Here is an 18,144-nt window from a genome sequence, read left to right on the forward strand (position 1 = left end):
TCTCTCTCTCTCTCTGTAGCTTCAGCTTCTGGAGACTTTCCCAGGGCATAGAATCTGCCCCCTATGCTGCTTGAGAACAGGCTAATCTTCTCCCTCTTTCACACCCCCAAAATTAAACATTCCTGGAAAAAATTATTTTTTTCTTCAAGGTGAGACTGACCGGCTTAATCTCTGACAGGTTTTCCACTTGTGTTGACATGAGAGGAGAGAAAAATTAGGTGTTCCACAATGGGCTCTCTAAGAATGCAAGCAAAAGAACCTGTAATCTAAACCAGTCCAGAATTCCAGTATTTGGGGCATGTCCTGCACTTTACAAATTGTTAGAGCTAACCCCCTTAGTAGAAAGAGAGAAGTGTAGGAATTCTGAGTGACAAATGAAGATATGCCCAGTACAGCATGTAGCAGCAAGCCAAGGCAAGTACGGTCACAAAACTGTTCCTTTGGTGACACAGATGGAAACAGAGGCATTCACCAACATTCAAGGGCAACTAGACTTGAACATAAATTTTAACCTTTGAATCAGAGAAAATTTTCATTTCCATGTTTCCAATATAGCACACATGGCTGCAACAATTTATTGATACTGTATTTATCTACTTCAGGTCAGTTGTATACCTGAAATATTTCCTCCAAATTAATAGATTGAGACTTCTGTGTGGGTGGCACACGATGTCTATCGCCCCTGATGCATCCATTGATGGTTAGTTGCTCTGGTAATGTGCAGTGGTCAGACAGACCAAAGTGGGGAGTTGGACCAACCTCCAAGAAGAGCTGCAAATATCCAGTCGAAGGGTATATTTGATTCAGCTTCTTCGTAAAGGATTACATCAGCAGGGCAGCCACAGGTTTGTTAATGAGCGCGCGCGTGCGCACACACACACACACACACACCATATACACACAGAAACACATACACATAAACACACACATACACACACACACACACACACACACACACACCATATACACCATACACACACACACACACAAATAATTTGTCTTTTCAGTATAGATTTCAAAACACCCAATAATTTCAATATCAATATAATCATGGTAGAAAGCTGTGTCTGAATGGGTTTTCAGTTGGTAAGTGCCTGAATGGGTTTTCTTTTTTGTTGTTAATTTGGGGATTTTGTCAGTGTTCTGAGTTACTAGGGACAATTAAAGAAAGAGGCTCACTCATGGCTGAATATAACAAGAAGATCCAGCCTCTCTGGACTGAATCTCAAACAGCTGAGCAAAAGCATGTTTACTGATTGTTACACAAAAGCTACTTTTGGGTAAACAAGTTCCTTATTACAAAGTCCCTATACACACACATACACACAGTAGGCAAAACTGCAAGACATTCCAGGTGTGCCAGGACAGTCTTGTGACAGAGTCATGGAAAGGCTGTAAAGCTCTCTCAGAAAACAACTCTATAGATAACAAAAAACAATCACGGGTTTCTACAATGATTTCTTCAAGGTCAAAGTACTTCTAGAAAAGAACTATTCATTTCTAATGTTTACTCTAGATACAATGATGCTACTAGATTTCCTGCTACAGAATGGGAGAGTGTGAGTCTTACCTCTCTGAGGAGAAAGGTATCCTGGCAATTGGGAGACAAGGTAACACCACACAACAAACCTCACACAGATTTATTGGGAATGACACGGGAGGCTGCCTCTGCTTGGGAAAGAAGCCCCAGAGAACTGACAAAAGGTCGGTTCTATATACAGGTTCTTGTAGGATGGGGTTGGAGAAGTTTCCAGAGTGGCCTGTTATTGATGGGTTTTTATGACCTGATCTTGGGGTAAATTCATGGATGAATGGGATTTTATTGAATGGGATTTTATGACCTATGGCCCTAAGGCTGGGAACTAGCCATTAGAGTAGTCTGGGGTGGGACCTGGCCTCTCTCCTCAAGGGGCATACAGACAGAACAGTTAGTGTAGAGGATTAGATCAGCTAGACAGACACCCCCTTTTCTGTTCCTTACAAACCTAACCCCTAGAACGTAGCACCATTGCAGGTAATGACTAAAGGACACAGATCTTGTTGGCTAAATGTATACTTTGATATTCTGCTAACCAAAATGTGCAACTAGTGGTGATTAATGGGCCGATGCAATCAGAAAGGTGAAAATATCAAAAAATAAAAACAAAAACAAAAACAAAACAAAACAAAAATCCATGGAGTCGCTCCTGTCCACCCTGACAAAGGAAAGATCCAGGAACGTGTAAAAGAGGGGTTCCTGTGCATGATTGCCAGAGTGACCCTTGCAACACCAACCCATATCTGTAGAGAACGTCACACAAGCCCTGCAGGAGACCTACTCAGGCATCAACCAAAGCTACTCGTGTTAAGCGTCAACTGCGAGGACAGTGGCTTCCAGATATCAGTGCTACACTTAATTGTTTTCTTTAAAACTCACTTTCTCTTCACTCTTTCTGAATCTGCCCAGAGTTGACCACAGTGTGATAAAAGATAAAAGATAAATGGCCGTCCCCAAATTTCTCCTCCCTATAGATCACTATATTGCTATACCATGCACTTTTCTTCAAGGAATCTCCTGATTTAAAAAAAATTTTTTTTAAAGATTTATCTATTCTTCCTTTATGCAAATTGGTCTTTTCCCTGCATGTGTGTCTGTTCGTCATGTGTATGCAGTACCTTCAGAGGCCAGAAGAAGGGGTCAGATCCCCTGGAACTGGAAATACGGATGTTTGTGATCAGAAATGTTGTACTGGGAATCAAACCAGTTCCCTGGAGGAGCAAGCAGTGTTCTTAACCGCTGAGTCATCTCCCTGGCCCCTTGCTCTGATTTGTAAAGGCTGATGCAGCAAACTTAAGGTCAATGCATTATGTAGCTTTGCATCATTTGTAATCCAAGCAGCAAAGAAAATACTGAACTGTAAAATAGGTGTGGAGAATATAGCTATGGTAACCATGGGTTCCCAGCATTTACATCCTACTTCAAAACACAGTATGCATCCTGTTCTTCCCTGCTCTTACTTGAGCCATTCTTCCCCTCAGAGTTATGCATGTATGTGTATGTGTGTGTATATATATGTGTGTGTATGCGTGTGTGTGTGTAATACATTATATATAAACTAGGTCATATATATATGATATATTACATGTGCTTATATATATTTGTATATAATATATAAATATGTATATATATGAACCAGGATATGATTTGTATATATTTATATAATATGTAATATAGAAATATATATTTATATAATATATAAAGTCATGTACATATATATATATATATGACTGCATTTAAAATGGGGTTTTTGCAGACATTTGTATCATTAAGATGAAATACATACACAATGGTAATTGGACTTAATCTTGGACTGGTGTTCTAAGGAAAGAAAACTAAGCACACACACATAAAAGAAAGACCAGGTTATGACAGAAGCAAGACTACAGTGATCTATCCACAAGCCAAGGAGTGACAAAGAGCACCCAAACCACCACCACAAGAAGGGACAGTATAGTGGAGACTCTGAATGTAAGTGCCCTTGTGAACACTCTTGGTTCAGATGTAGATTTCGTTTATCTAAGACTCTTGACTCTTTTTTAATAAGACCTTGCTCTTCCACTCAAATCCAGAATTCAGGAATGCAGAAAGTATCATAAAGCCTTAACAGAGAACATCCAAAGATGCTCTGATAAAGAGCAAGTGAAAAAACCAACAAACCAACGCAGTCTCCATTTCATCTCCGGCCTCTACTCTCCAGGTCCCTGCAGAGGCTCTTGCTCCAAGTGCACGCACCGTCTTCAGCTCCACCTGGTGTGACTGGTGCTGGCTTCTCTACCTGGTGCAGGTATCTCACTCCCTCACACTGCTCAGTCATCCTGAGCGGGAGCATGCCTGACATGAGGAGACTCTGACCTCAGGATTAATTCTCGTGGTATTAATTCTGTTCTTTAAAACATGTAATAGTTTTGTCCAAAGGGCTCACAGGCCTCTTAATGAGCTGGATAGTAAAGAAATGTTCAAAGATTAAGGGAGACGTGAAAAGGCCTTGCAAGTTGGCTTGAAGGAGCTTCTACTGGTTAGTTGGGTTAAATAGAATAGTAACTAGTGACAGTAGTGCAAAAGCACATTGAATGAGGTAAATAAGAATTGTTGTTGAGCCAGGGAAAAATGCGTGGAATTAATCCTGCAGATCTATTGTTTGATGTTGACTGCATAGTGAATACCACTGTGTGGTCTATGCAAAATTTTGCCGGGAAGGTAGTGCTCTTACCACAAAAAACCCTTGGTAGCATAAATTTTAAAACCTAGAAATAAATAGGCAGAAGAAAACTCTTGGAGTTGGAGTGTTACCTTGTGGGATTGATTGTGACGGTGGACTGATGGCTCTGTACTAACCTAAGGCTTCATCAAGTCATGTGCAGTAAACATGGAAAAATTTCTGTATCTTAATTGTACTTCAGAGAGGTGGTAACAGACAACGAACAGTCCAAAGCAACTGAAATGATTCCTAAATTGTCTTGAAAGTTATAATTATTACAACAATAATAAAAAATTGATGGCTGTGTGACTTTGAAAAAGTGGCAGGATACTTTCATGACCTCCCTACTTTCTTCCTCACAAACTTTCCTGTGTCTCCCCACTGGTTACCTCTTAATGACACAGATAAAAATAGAGAGTTTCCAGTGGAAAACTCTAGAAGGCTCCACCTAATCTGAACGGTTTACATCTGTACCATTATCATGGGATACGGGCACAGGCCTCCTCATAATGTGCACTAGGAACCATGTGCATCACCATGGCATTTGGGCCAACTGGGTAATTTAAATCTAGTTGAGCAAAAAGCAGTCCATCCCAATATCCATACTAACCCTTAATCGGGGATTGACTCGAGTATCATCTGCAAAATAACTGCCCTGAGGGAATCACTATCCCTGAACTCAAGCAGTATTACAGAGCAATAGTGATAAAAACTGCATGGTATTGGTACAGAGACAGACAGATAGACCAATGGAATAGAATTGAAGACCCAGAAATGAACCCACACACCTATGGTCACTTGATTTTTGACAAAGGAGCCAAAACCATCCAATGGAAAAAGGATAGCATGTTCAGCAAATGGTGCTGGTTCAACTGGAGGTCAATATGTAGAAGAATGCAGATCGATCCATGCTTATCACCCTGTACAAAGCTTAAGTCCAAGTGGATCAAGGACCTCGACATCAAACCAGACACACTCAAACTAAGAGAAGAAAAACTAGGGAAGCATCTGGAACACATGGGCACTGGAAAAAATTTCCTGAACAAAACACCAATGGCTTATGCTCTAAGATCAAGAATCAACAAATGGGATCTCATAAAACTGCAAAGCTTCTGTAAGGCAAAGGACACTGTGGTTAGGACAAAACGGCAACCAACAGATTGGGAAAAGATCTTTACCAATCCTACAACAGATAGAGGCCTTATATCCAAAATATACAAAGAACTCAAGAAGTTAGACCGCAGGGAGACAAATAACCCTATTAAAAAATGGGGTTCAGAGCTAAACAAACAATTCACAGCTGAGGAATGCCGAATGGCTGAGAAACACCTAAAGAAATGTTCAACATCTTTAGTCATAAGGGAAATGCAAATCAAAACAACCCTGAGATTTCACCTCACACCAGTGAGAAGGGCTAAGATCAAAAACTCAGGTGACAGCAGATGCTGGCGAGGATGCGGAGAAAGAGGAACACTCCTCCATTGTTGGTGGGATTGCAGACTGGTACAACCATTCTGGAAATCAGTCTGGAGGTTCCTCAGAAAATTGGACATTGAACTGCCTGAGGATCCAGCTATACCTCTCTTGGGCATATACCCAAAAGATGCCTCAACATATAAAAAAGACACGTGCTCCACTATGTTCATCGCAGCCTTATTTATAATAGCCAGAAGCTGGAAAGAACCCAGATGCCCTTCAACAGAGGAATGGATACAGAAAATGTGGTACATCTACACAATGGAATATTACTCAGCTATCAAAAACAACGGCTTTATGAAATTCATAGGCAAATGGTTGGAACTGGAAAATATCATTCTGAGTGAGCTAACCCAATCACAGAAAGACATACATGGTATGCACTCATTGATAAGTGGCTATTAGCCCAAATGCTTGAATTACCCTAGATGCCTAGAACAAATGAAACTCAAGACGGATGATCAAAATGTGAATGTTTCACGCCTTCTTTAAAAGGGGAACAAGAATACCCTTGGCAGGGAAGAGAGAGGCAAAGATTAAAACAGAGACTGAAGTAACACCCATTCAGAGCCTGCCCCACATGTGGCCCATACATATACAGCCACCCAATTAGACAAGATGGATGAAGCAAAGAAGTGCAGACCGACAGGAGCTGGATGTAGATCGCTCCTGAGAGACACAGCCAGAATACAGCAAATACAGAGGCAAATGCCAGCAGCAAACCACTGAACTGAGAATAGGACCCCCGTTGAAGGAATCAGAGAAAGAACTGGAAGAGCTTGAAGGGGCTCGAGACCCCATTTGAACAACAATGCCAAGCAACCAGAGCTTCCAGGGACTAAGCCACTACCTAAAGACTATCCATGGACTGACCCTGGACTCTGACCTCATAGGTAGCAATGAACATCTTAGTAAGAGCACCAGTGGAAGGGGAAGCCCTGGGTCCTGCTAAGACTGAACCCCCAGTGAACTAGACTGTTGGGGGGAGGGCGGCAATGGGGGGAGGGTTGGGAGGGGAATACCCATAAGGAAGGGGAGAGGGGAGGGGGGAGGTGGATTTTTGCCCGGAAACGGGGAAAGGGAATAACACTCGAAATGTATATAAGAAATACTCAAGTTAATAAAAAAAAAGAAATATATGTAATAAAAAAATCCTAAAAAAAAGAAAAGAAAAAATATGTGAGGTCCAAATTGTAATGAATAGATAAGAAGATATTTGCAGTAAGAGGTACTATTAATACATATGAGAACTGTAAGGAAATCATTTAATATTTTTGTCATGAAAAATAACTATAAAAATAAAGTCTATTTTAATTTAAAAAAAATAACTGCCCTGAGATTTTCCAATCTGAGAAAAAGGAACAACGTTAACCTGATTGAAGTAGATCAAAGAAAGAGATGTGACTCCCAAACGCAGTCTGTGCCTGGGCTGAGTCCTGAGCAGAAGACAGCTCTTTGGTGCACCGAAGGGATGCCAGGCAAGCTTTAAAGATAGACTTTAGATTAGATCGTACAATTACATCAAATGCATATGTTCTTATTTTGAAACCTTTGTCATGGTTCTATTAGAGAATGCTTATTCCTAAGAAGCACACACAACAGTGTGACAGAGTGGCACATGTTGATCTAGAAAAACATAATTACTTTCAAATTATTAAAAATAAAATGTGTTTATGTGTACATATATATGAGGAATTTATACAATGATTCTTCAACATCCATAGGAATTGGTTATACACCTCATCTCATCCCCATCAAAACCCAAACCTACGATGTTTAAGTTCCTTATATATTCTCATTGTCTTTATAAGGGTTTTATTACTGTGAAGAGACACCATGACCAGGGCAACTCTTATAAAGGAAAACATTTCATTGGGACTGAATTACAGTTTCAGAGGTTTAGTCGATTATCATAGCAGGAACCATCATAGCACACAAACAAGCATAGTGCTGGACAAGGAGCCAAGGGTTCTACATCTTCATCCACAGGCAGCAGAAGGAGACTTGTGCCATGCTGGGATAGCTTGAGCATAGGAAACCTCCTCCACATGACACACTTCCAACAACAAGACCATACCAAGCAAGCTCATACCTCCTAATAGTGCCAAGCACTGAAACAGAGGTGTCTATGGAGCCATTCCTATTTAAACTGCACACTTTCACACAACAGTATAGAATTTGCATACAACACATATCTTTCCTTATAATTTAAATTACCTCTGCATTACTTGTATTGCACTACATTGTGTACAGTGTAAACTCAAAAGAAAGGTTTATCATACTAAGACTAATAGCAAGGTCACAAAAAACCACTATATGTTTAATAATGATGCTTTTATAAGGAATATCTTGAATATGGCATTGGTTGAATCTATAGCAGTAGAACCCACAGATATGGAAGGGTGATTATACAGAGGGTGGGGGAGAGGAAGAACTATCATAATGCAAATAGGATGAAATAAGTAATTGATAATTTATATTGAATTAATATGTGTGGTGAATCATAAGAATTACTGGGTATAGTTTTCAGTATTCTTGTGACATTCTCTCTAAACTTGGTATCAGATTTCAGTAAAACGTGATTAGAAAAAACAACATGGTCAACAATAACCGTGATGTTTCCAGACAACTTCAGGAATCTCAATGCAGTGCCTCACAGGATTTCTGCCTGACCCTGCTGACTGGTCCCTTAGTGCTGTGCTTGTCAGTTTTATCCACATGTAGGGTTTTTTCCTGTAACTATGGTATTTTATGCTGAGATCATACAACTTTGGCTAATCAAAAGAAAGATTCTAGCATGAGGGAAGAGAAGACCCCCCATCCCAGGGAAGGAAGGGACAGGATTCCTGCCATTCTGACAGGGGCATGGCATGAGGAGAGTAGACATTCTCCTGTAGTATCGGTCCCTGAGAGGTACAATCTAGCAAGCACAGAAGTTCAGGGGGCTTTTATTAGCAATGCTCGCTGGAGGCTGTCTTGGCAAAGGGGGCAGCATTCAACAGATGAAGCCACATGCTCCATCACCCCTACAGATGTTATCTCCGAACAAGTTCCATTCAAACATAGAAATTGCACCCTAACTTTAGCAAGTGTTTTCATAAATCCACATTAGCTTTCTTAGAATGTAACCCCTACAGGCATCAGGGTTTGCAAGAATGAGCAAAGCTAATGTCGTATTGGTGTGGCTTGAGGGCTTGCGATGACAGACCCTCTGAATTATTTGTTTCTATTAGGCAGACACAGGACTCATGGTCCAGGTCATTGTCAACAAGTATGCATAAGCCAGGAAGAACAAGGAACTTATCAAGAGAAAGGGGACACAGACTGAGTACCGAGAGATTTGTGAGTGTTCTGGAAAAAAGAACTTTTGCCTTCAGATATAGATCATATATTTTTCTAACGTTTGCTTCTTTTCATGAAGAAGTCAAAAATGATTTGCAATCGAGCACACAGATTTCTTTGAGGTAAATAACAATTTCTTCTGTTGGAAGCCTTAGTTTTCTCATGGTTCATCCTCTCTGCAACCCTAACATAAGGACATTTTATGAGGAGGACTCAAGTCTGGTGGCTTCTGCCTTGTCATCCCACCAGTACGTACCTGTGTAAATGTTCAGGGCTTCCCTCTAGAGGCCACTCAGAAGGAAGCTCATGGAGGGTGAAGTGAGCAGACAGACAGTTCTACATAGCAAGGCCAAGCCCATCCACCTGTCTTGACGGTGCTGAGAGGATTTCGTCCGGCACACTTCCTGCGCAGTGATTCTGCACTCTCACGAGGCAGCTGGATGTCGTTTGGATTTGGCAGAAGCAATGTATTAAAGACATAAACAAGTGTTTCCTCTCTTCTCCCTTGCTATGTCACATTTCACTGCAAATACACCATAGAGGACTGCCATTCTAGAAACATGTTATACAGTGAAAGTGCAGTCTTTGAATCTTGATGGAAAATACTATAAAAGTTAAAAGTGGAAAAATTCAGAGATTAAGTAAGTGAAACGGAAGATAAAATGAAATCAATTTATATTTGTTCTCTATGGCTGACACAACAAAATTCCAGAAACTTGCTGGCTTATGATAAATACATATATTAGGGTATATATAATTGGATAGTACTTAAATATGTATTTATCTATGTATGAATATATGAATATAAAATAATATAAATATATACTATGTAAATATAATATATAAATATGAAATATATAAATAAATATACAGAAAATATATCCTTATGTATATTATCATTCAAGAAAGCTGAAAGTTCCAAATCAGGTGGAAAGCCAGTGCTCTGTCTGATGCCTCTACCAGGTGGCAGGAGGAAGAGTCAGAAATACCACATAAAACTTCAATGGCATTGGTCATGTGACCTCAGAGATTCTCAATTGGCTCAGGGCATCATGGGATGGAGAAGATACAAGCCTTGAAGAAAATGTGGAAAGAAGTTGACACTGCATGCTTAAAACCTAAATCCTATTCTCTGGAAACATTAAGCTGGTGAGATTTTTCTCCACTCATTAAAAAACAAGAAGAAAAGGAAAAGAATATTAACTGATTTATTTTAACCTCTAATCCCTCCTTAGACCTTAAAGGAAGATTGATCATGTGAACAGAGGGGCTAATTCTATTGCAATTCTTTTGTCTTATGATTATGTTTTTAGGAGCTTACATGATCATCATGTATTATTAATCAAAATAAAGATGAATTATGCCTTCATTATGTGTAGGCCTCAATGCAATTGGGAGCTTAGCTCTGCAAAAGTAAGTTTTCTATAATGAGATGAAAAGGAAGGGTCAGGCCCAGATTGAACTGGAAAATCCCAATCCATTGCCTCGGGGACTTTACAGATTGCCTTACATCTAACTCTGCCAGGTCTGACTCTTCTCTCTGAAAGTGGGAAAACAGAGCACCCCACATCCACGCACATGCTGACAGACTTGAAAGGGGAATACATTATACTCAAAATCACCCAGTTTAATCTCAGGGCACAGTCGGACTGAACAAATAAGGGAGGGCAAGCATTTCCTCAGAACAAAGCAAGCTCTTTCACTTTTGCAAAAGACATGATTTTATGCTTTGGTTAAGCACAATCACCCACACCTCTACACTTACTAAAGAATTTCCCTTCTCTAAAATCAGAGTAGGGTGGGGTGTGTGGGTCGAGGCAGGAGGCCACACAAATTATGCGGTCTAAACTCTCCATACATTACCTTGTGCTATGTGGATATGTGGTGGCTTTAGGAGTAATTCAGAAATAAATGTGTTAGTGTGTGGAAATTTAGCCTTCATACAATAGACCTTAAAGGGTCTCCTGGCACATAAGAGGGGTCTGATAAAGTGTGTTCCAGGCCGAAGCTTTAAATTAAGTATTTGAGAATGTCATCCAACAGAAGAAGGCTAAGGGAAATAGTTGATAGAGACGCAGCTGAATGGTGAAACCGCACACCAACTGTGGAGTCTCCGAGAATACTCTTAGGTACAATTTACTAAGGCAACTAAATAAGGGGCAGCCATAAATTGCAGAGGAATACAGATGTCAGTGGACTCTAGAGCCACCTCTAAGCCCATTAAAACTTTAAACACTCCGATGCCTCATAACCCAAGAGGCTGAAAATACAGGGGCAGCAACTAGCTTCCAGGAGACACGTATGTGCGTGTATGTTGGGCGCGCGGGTGATTCTTACTCCATTCTCCTGGTATTACAATTGCATCTCCAAAAGCAGAACAAAGTGCTGTTGGAAACCATCACGGCGGCCAATGTAAAATGTAAACCTCTACAAGATGAAAGATGCCAAGAGGGCTACTGACCTCTCGAAGCTTTCCCAGGGACTGGCATCAAGTGAGTGTTGGCAACTTTCTTTAAATACAATTCCTTTATGCCCACATGCATTCAACCTTCTGCTGAAGAATGCAACTCTGGAGTCAGACCGAATTCCAACTCCACCACTCATGGGTACTCATGATGACCTTGAACAAGCGGGCTAACCTCTGGATCTGGTATCTTACCATACCAGTAACATGAGAGAATCATCAAATACCAAGCTGTATTGCTCAAGTTCCTTCACAGAAATGGAACCAGTCAGAAGAGCATGTAACGTTTTTAAATAATATAAGGAGTTCGGGGCTGGAGAGGTGGCTCCGCGGTAAGAGCATTTGGTGTTCCTGAAGAGGAACATGGTTCAGTTCCAGTAGCCACATGGCAGCTCAGTCATCTGTAGTTCTAGTTCAAGTGACTCTATTACCCTCTTCTGGTCTTTATGGGTACTGCAAACACATGGCACTTAAATACATGCGGGCAAAATAATCATACACATGAAAAAAAGAAAAAAAGGGAAAAAAACACTCTTTAAAATAAAAGAGAATTGACTTCTATGCTTACAGTAGCTGAATATCAGAGCAAGAATAATGGTGCGGGTCAAGCTGGAAGGTCACCAAGCCTCAGAATTTCCTTATGTTTGGGAGAAGTTAGTTTTGTGTTCTGTTGAAGTCTTAACTAATACATAAAACCCGTCCATCCAAGGAAGTGTTTTAGGCTTTCCTCATCTATCAATTAAAATGTTAATCTACCCCCAAAACCATCCATACAGAAACATATCCAGAACTGTGGCCCAGTCACCTAGACATACAGCTATTGCATGCTTATGAAGTATTTCTACAGGATTAAAATAAGTTGACTCATGTCAAATACATAGAACTGCTACTGTTGCATTATGACTACTCATCATAGAAATGACCATCAACATTCTTGCTTAAGAAAAGTTAAAAAGAAGCAAAGAATCCTCATTGGCTACTTCCCAGAAGCAGGAATTAGGTCTAATCACAAGGAGCTCTGGAAAATGTGAGGCGGGAAGAATAACCATCATTTGAGGAACGCCAGAAATGAGAGGATAAGCTGGAGCAGGGGCTTGCAGGAATGGAAAGAAAAGATGACGGAAAGCAGGAGAGAAGGCAAGGATAGCCAAGAAAGTTACAGGAGATTTAAGAAGAGAATGGTATGGAAAAGGAGGGTGGAAACATTGACCACCAGAATATCTGCTGCGAGTTTATATCTTTTGTATAGGGAATCTACACCCAGGAAATCTGAACCAAGGCAACTGACTACCAGACTTGAACAATGACGCCACCAACTGACCTGCCAGCGAGGATGAGGGAAATCTCACAAGGCCTTACCCTTAAGAGAAGAGCTACAGGTATCTAGTGCCTCCTGAGGTGGGAAGAATCAATCTTCCCCAGTGACAAGCCCAGGAATTGTTTAACCAATACTGATTGCTCAGCTTAAGACCATACATGAACAAGCAACACCAAATGGACTCCTCAGTGGATTGTGTTTATATATTTATACATATGAAGAAATGTAACGTTAAAAGGTAAATGAAAAATAGAACTATAATAAAGATTAAATAACAAAAACAGGAGGAGGGCCGCTGTGCCCACCTCTCTATGAATGACAGAGTGAAGAAGAACATCTACATTAAGTTGAGTACATGATGTGATGTGGTCCAAGATGGTGACCACCACTTGCCCAGTGACAACTGCTTACAGATAAATCAATGGAAAGGGGAGAATTAGGACACTGGGGAAAAGACAGAAAATTACATGAACCCTTTTCATTCAGTTTTTCACAGTGCTGTGCAGCTTATCTCTCACTTTAAATACATTTACTGCTCTGGATTTATAGCATTAATAAATCCAGACAGAAATTTATTCTGCTCAGTCAAAAGTCTCAAACATAACACTGCATGTTAGACAGTGACAAATTATGTTATTGCAACCTAACTCCAGTAGACATTCGTAATCCAAAAGGAAAAAAAAGGCAGAAAAATAAGTTATGAGGTCAGGGCACCAGTAAATCCTCCCATGTGATGTAGGTTAAGAAGGGGCTCTCAGAATCAGGGATTTGAAGTAGGCTTCTAACGCACTATTGTTCAATATCAGAAATCTCCTTCCAAGGATGCTGCAAACACCCCTTTTCTCTGTAGGTGTGTGTGTGTGTGTGTGTGTGTGTGTGTGTGTGTGTGTGTGCACATGCTCATATGCATGTGCACACTTTATTCAAGTAAAGACTTTTTCCCTTGTGAAAGCCATTCCCATCATGTAATGAACTTCAGTAGAAGAATAGAAGTCATCAGACATAAATTTCATTTAGGATTTACTTTTTTTTAATTCATCTTTTACTACTCTTTCATGCCCACATCTTAAAGGTTCCATTGTTGGCTGCTGAAGAGATGGCTTAGTGAGTAAAGTTGGTTGCCACCGAGCCTATGACTTGAGCTCATTTGCTGGAGCCGACATGGTAGAAGGAGAGAGCTGCCTCCTACAAGATTTGCTTTGACCTCCACACAGATGCTGTAGCAAGCTCATAAAAGTCACATACACAACCGCCCTACCCCAAAATAAATAAATACAACAACAATTAAGAAGAGAACCGTGTTCTAGTCATAGGAAGAAATGATTGTATATCTTAAGACCTCTAAGACACATAAAGAAGAGGATGACAATTGAAAAAAACTAGTGCTTTAGTATCCCAGGTGGCAGGTTTTAATGCAATAGTGATTACCATCACTTGATCCCTGTTGCTCTTGAAATGTCTCTACCAAGACATCATGAAAATTCTAATCTGTTCCAATAAGATATCAAAACTATAAGCTGAGATTCTTCATATTTTCTGAAAACAAACCAAGCAAACAATTCCATGGGTACTTCTCAAGTCTGTGGGCACTTAAGTCCATGGTTACTTATCTATTAGAAAAAGGCATGTAGCTTGAAAGATCTCCTCATTAAGTGTTTCAAATGAACTGCCCAGTTTTTCTTCACTGATTTATGAACCCAGTTTTTCTTTACTGATTTATGAGAAAATTAGATCATTTTCGTAAGGAAATGATATAGAGAGACTTGACTTTCCCTATAGTGGTTACAAAACATAGCATGTGTAGGTTGTCATATATTGGGCAATAGAAGGATCAGATAAGGAACATGAAAGCTAGGAGACCTGAACAAAGAGCAAAGTAGTTTTACAGTGGCCTTCCAAACTCGAGTGTCTCTGGACTGTCAGGGAAGAGGACACCCTCAGTCTTGGCAGGGAGAAATCAGGAATAGCAGTTTGGATGGCAACAGTAAATGTGATGTGTTAGAATTCTTCTAGACTGACAGAATACCAGTCTGCCTGAATAGGACTCACATGGTAAGAAAGAACGCAGACTCAAGGAGAGAAGTGACAGACCCATAACACATCAGATAACTCTCTGGGAACCCCATGTTTTCTTTCATTGATAATATGAGTTCATTTGCATTACCAGTGGCCTGGAAAATCTGGTTCAGTGTCAACAAGTATTTGTTGGATGAGTGATCCATCTACATTGCTAACATCCATTTATCACTAAGCTCCATTCAACAGCCATTAATTCTGATGCAAAAATAGATGGATGGATAGCCCTACAGGCAGCAAATTTTCCCTGGATGCCACGGTCAAGTATAGGGAATGGTCAAATCCCAAGCATATGCAAATTCTTTATAGGTGGTGATTGTAATGGTCAATTTTTCATCACTGTGACAAAATACCTCAGACTGGCATAAGGAAAGGTTCATTTGATTCGTGATTTTAAAAGTTTCTGTCTTTTGGTTCCATTGCTTCAGAGCCTGAGAAGAAAGTACATTTTGATAGGAGTTCATGATAGAAGACATTGCTTATCACATGACAACTAAGAGGCAAACACCAACAACCTCTTCAAGGGTTCACCATGCATGCATTCTGGTTGGCAGTTCAATCTCTATGAGCCCATATAGGCCCATGTCACTTGATTCAATAGATTTTCTTGTGGTGTCCTTGACCCCTCTGCCTCCTCCAATCCTTCATCCCCCTCTTCCACAGGATTTCCCACAGACAAATATTAAGTGGTTAAAAGCACTGGCCACTCCTCCAGAGGACCCAAGTTCAGTTCCCAGCACCAGCTTGGTCACTCACAACCTTTTATAACTCTACTTCCACTCTCTTCTGGCCTTGAAGGGCACTATACAAATACAGTACATACAAGCAAGATATACATATAAAACAAGAAAATAAATCTTATCAAATGAATCTTCAGCATATAAGTGTCTTATTTACTTTTTCTGTTATTGATTTAAAAAAAAAGCCAATGAAAACAACTTAAGGGTTGATTTGGGTTTAGAGTTCCTGGGGAACAGAATCCATCTGGCTGAAGCAGCATTGCAGCAAGCAAAGAAGAAAGGACAGCAGGAGCGGGAGCGGGAGCGGGGGCCGGGGGCCAGGGGCCCAGGGCCGGGGGCCGGGGCGGGAACCGGAGCCGGACCCTGGTTGGTTACATTGCATCCAGTTTCAGGAAACAAAGAGTAAACAGGAAGTGAGGCCAGACTTTAAAGCCTTAAGGCCAGTCCCTAGTGACCTCTGCTTTCTAAAGGTTCTAGAACTTTCCTAAACAGCCCACTAGATGGACAAAATGTGTTCAACTTGGGGGCCTATGGAGAATATTTCCATTGAGCAAGAATGGAACAGAAGTCTCTGACTCTCTTCCCCTCCTCCTCCTCCTTCTCTTCCTCCTCCTCTTCCTCCTCCTCCTTCTCTTCCTCCTCCTCCTCCTTCTCTTCCTCCTCCTCCTTCTCTTCCTCCTCCTCCTCCTCCTCCTTCTCTTCCTCCTCCTTCCCTTCCTCCTCCTCCTCCTCCTCCTTCTCTTCCTCCTCCTCCTCTTCCTCCTCCTCCTCCTTCTCTTCCTCCTCCTCCTTCTCTTCCTCCTCCTCCTCCTCTTCCTCCTCCTCCTCCTCTTCCTCCTCCTCCTCCTCCTCTTCCTCCTCCTCCTCCTTCTCTTCCTCCTCCTCCTTCTCTTCCTCCTCCTCCTTCTCTTCCTCCTCCTCCTCCTCTTCCTCCTCCTCCTCCTTCTCTTCCTCCTCCTCCTCCTTCTCTTCCTCCTCCTCCTTCCCTTCCTCCTCCTCCTCCTCCTTCTCTTCTTCCTCCTTCCCTTCCTCCTCCTCCTCCTTCTCTTCCTCCTCCTCCTCCTCCTCTTCCTCCTCCTCCTCCTTCTCTCTCTCTCTCTTCCTCTCTCTCTCTCTTCCTCTCTCTCTCTTTCTCTCTCTCTCTCTCTCTCTCTCTCTCTCTCTCTCTCTCTCTCTCCCCCCCCCTCTCCTGGCTTGACACGATTTAAAAACAAAGAATGGAACAGGAGAGGTTAAACTCTGACATCTGAAATAACTGACTTTCTTTATTTGAGAGAAAGCTGTGCACCACTTTCCAGTTTCTTTCCTTTCCCCCAGCACATACACTCAAAATAACTTAAAGCAAGCAAGGTAGAATACTGCTATCTTATAAGTATTTAAACCAATGGTACCCAGCCAGGTTTTTGGGGAAGTTAAGAACTTCTGTAGTTGCCTGAGGCCCTTTAAAGGACGTATTCCTCTCTACTTGAGTTCTCTCTCTCTCTCTCTCTCTCTCTCTCTCTCTCTCTCTCTCTCTCTCTCTCTCCCCCATGACCCCCACCCTCAACCCCTGCTTCTTGTTGAGTCAAAATGCAGACAGTCTTTCTACCTCTCAATTCTGCCCAAGAAGGATCATCCTCCTATGGTGTGCTGTGATCCTCAGAATCTGTGAGCTGGAATAAAACATCCCTCCTTTTTCGTGAGATTATTAGTTATACTCCTCCAGAGCAACTCCATCCATGCCACCAGCTTACGTAGCTCACTAAGCACAGTGGCTGGGCAATGGAGTTGAGATGAAGACGGGGTATGGCTCAGAGCTCATTTGCCTCAGCAATATCCTCTTCTGAATGTCCACTTTCCAAAGTTAAGAAATGTTACATGGTTGCGAAATTATAAACTTTGGCAGTAACTAACGTCTAGGCTCTTACTCTTTTTGTCATCGTGACTGGCCTCCATCCCAGCCCCTCCCTTTGGCCTTTAACTCCTGTCTGCAAGTCTCACCTTGCCCTGTCCCCATCCAGGATTTCTCCCGGTATTTGCAGGAAGCTGTGGAGAATATTATCATCATGTGTCTGCAGTAGTGGAACAGATGAGCTGGCTGACTAAGAAGCTGCCTCTCCCCATAAGGAACCCACAGACTGGGGCACTGCACTCAAGTTCACTGTTCAGCGTATCGATGATGCTTTTACTTTCTGAATGCCTCTGACCCGTGACCAAAATAGAGGGCACCACCCCTACCCCAGGAAAGGAAGCAGTGAGGCATAAGAGCTAGAGCATCCTGTTCCCTAGACCGCCTCTAGTTGAAGCCTGCACCCTTGCCACCTAACGGAAGGGACACACCTTGCCTTTACTGAGGAGAGTTCATTTCATCAAGACAGAAGCAAGGGCTGACCCTGTCCATGAGGGACCGACCATATCCTGCCCCCGTGGTTTTTGCTTTATGTCCTTTCAGATTGGGATAGAAATTAATGAGGATGGGGGGGGGGGAGGATTAAAAATACATTTCCATTA

General features: G+C 41.5%; 1 long non-coding RNA gene across 1 annotated transcript in view; it reads right to left on the reverse strand.

The window, feature by feature from the left end:
* Positions 1-18,144, reverse strand: part of LOC147996318 (uncharacterized) — a 63,004-nt gene that overhangs the window by 3,959 nt on the left and 40,901 nt on the right. The gene's annotated exons all lie outside the window — the stretch shown is intronic.

The sequence above is a fragment of the Rattus norvegicus genome, chromosome 2 (genome assembly GCF_021556685.1).
Source record: "Rattus norvegicus strain SHRSP/BbbUtx chromosome 2, alternate assembly SHRSP_T2T, whole genome shotgun sequence".
Classification (NCBI taxonomy): Eukaryota; Metazoa; Chordata; class Mammalia; order Rodentia; family Muridae; genus Rattus; species Rattus norvegicus.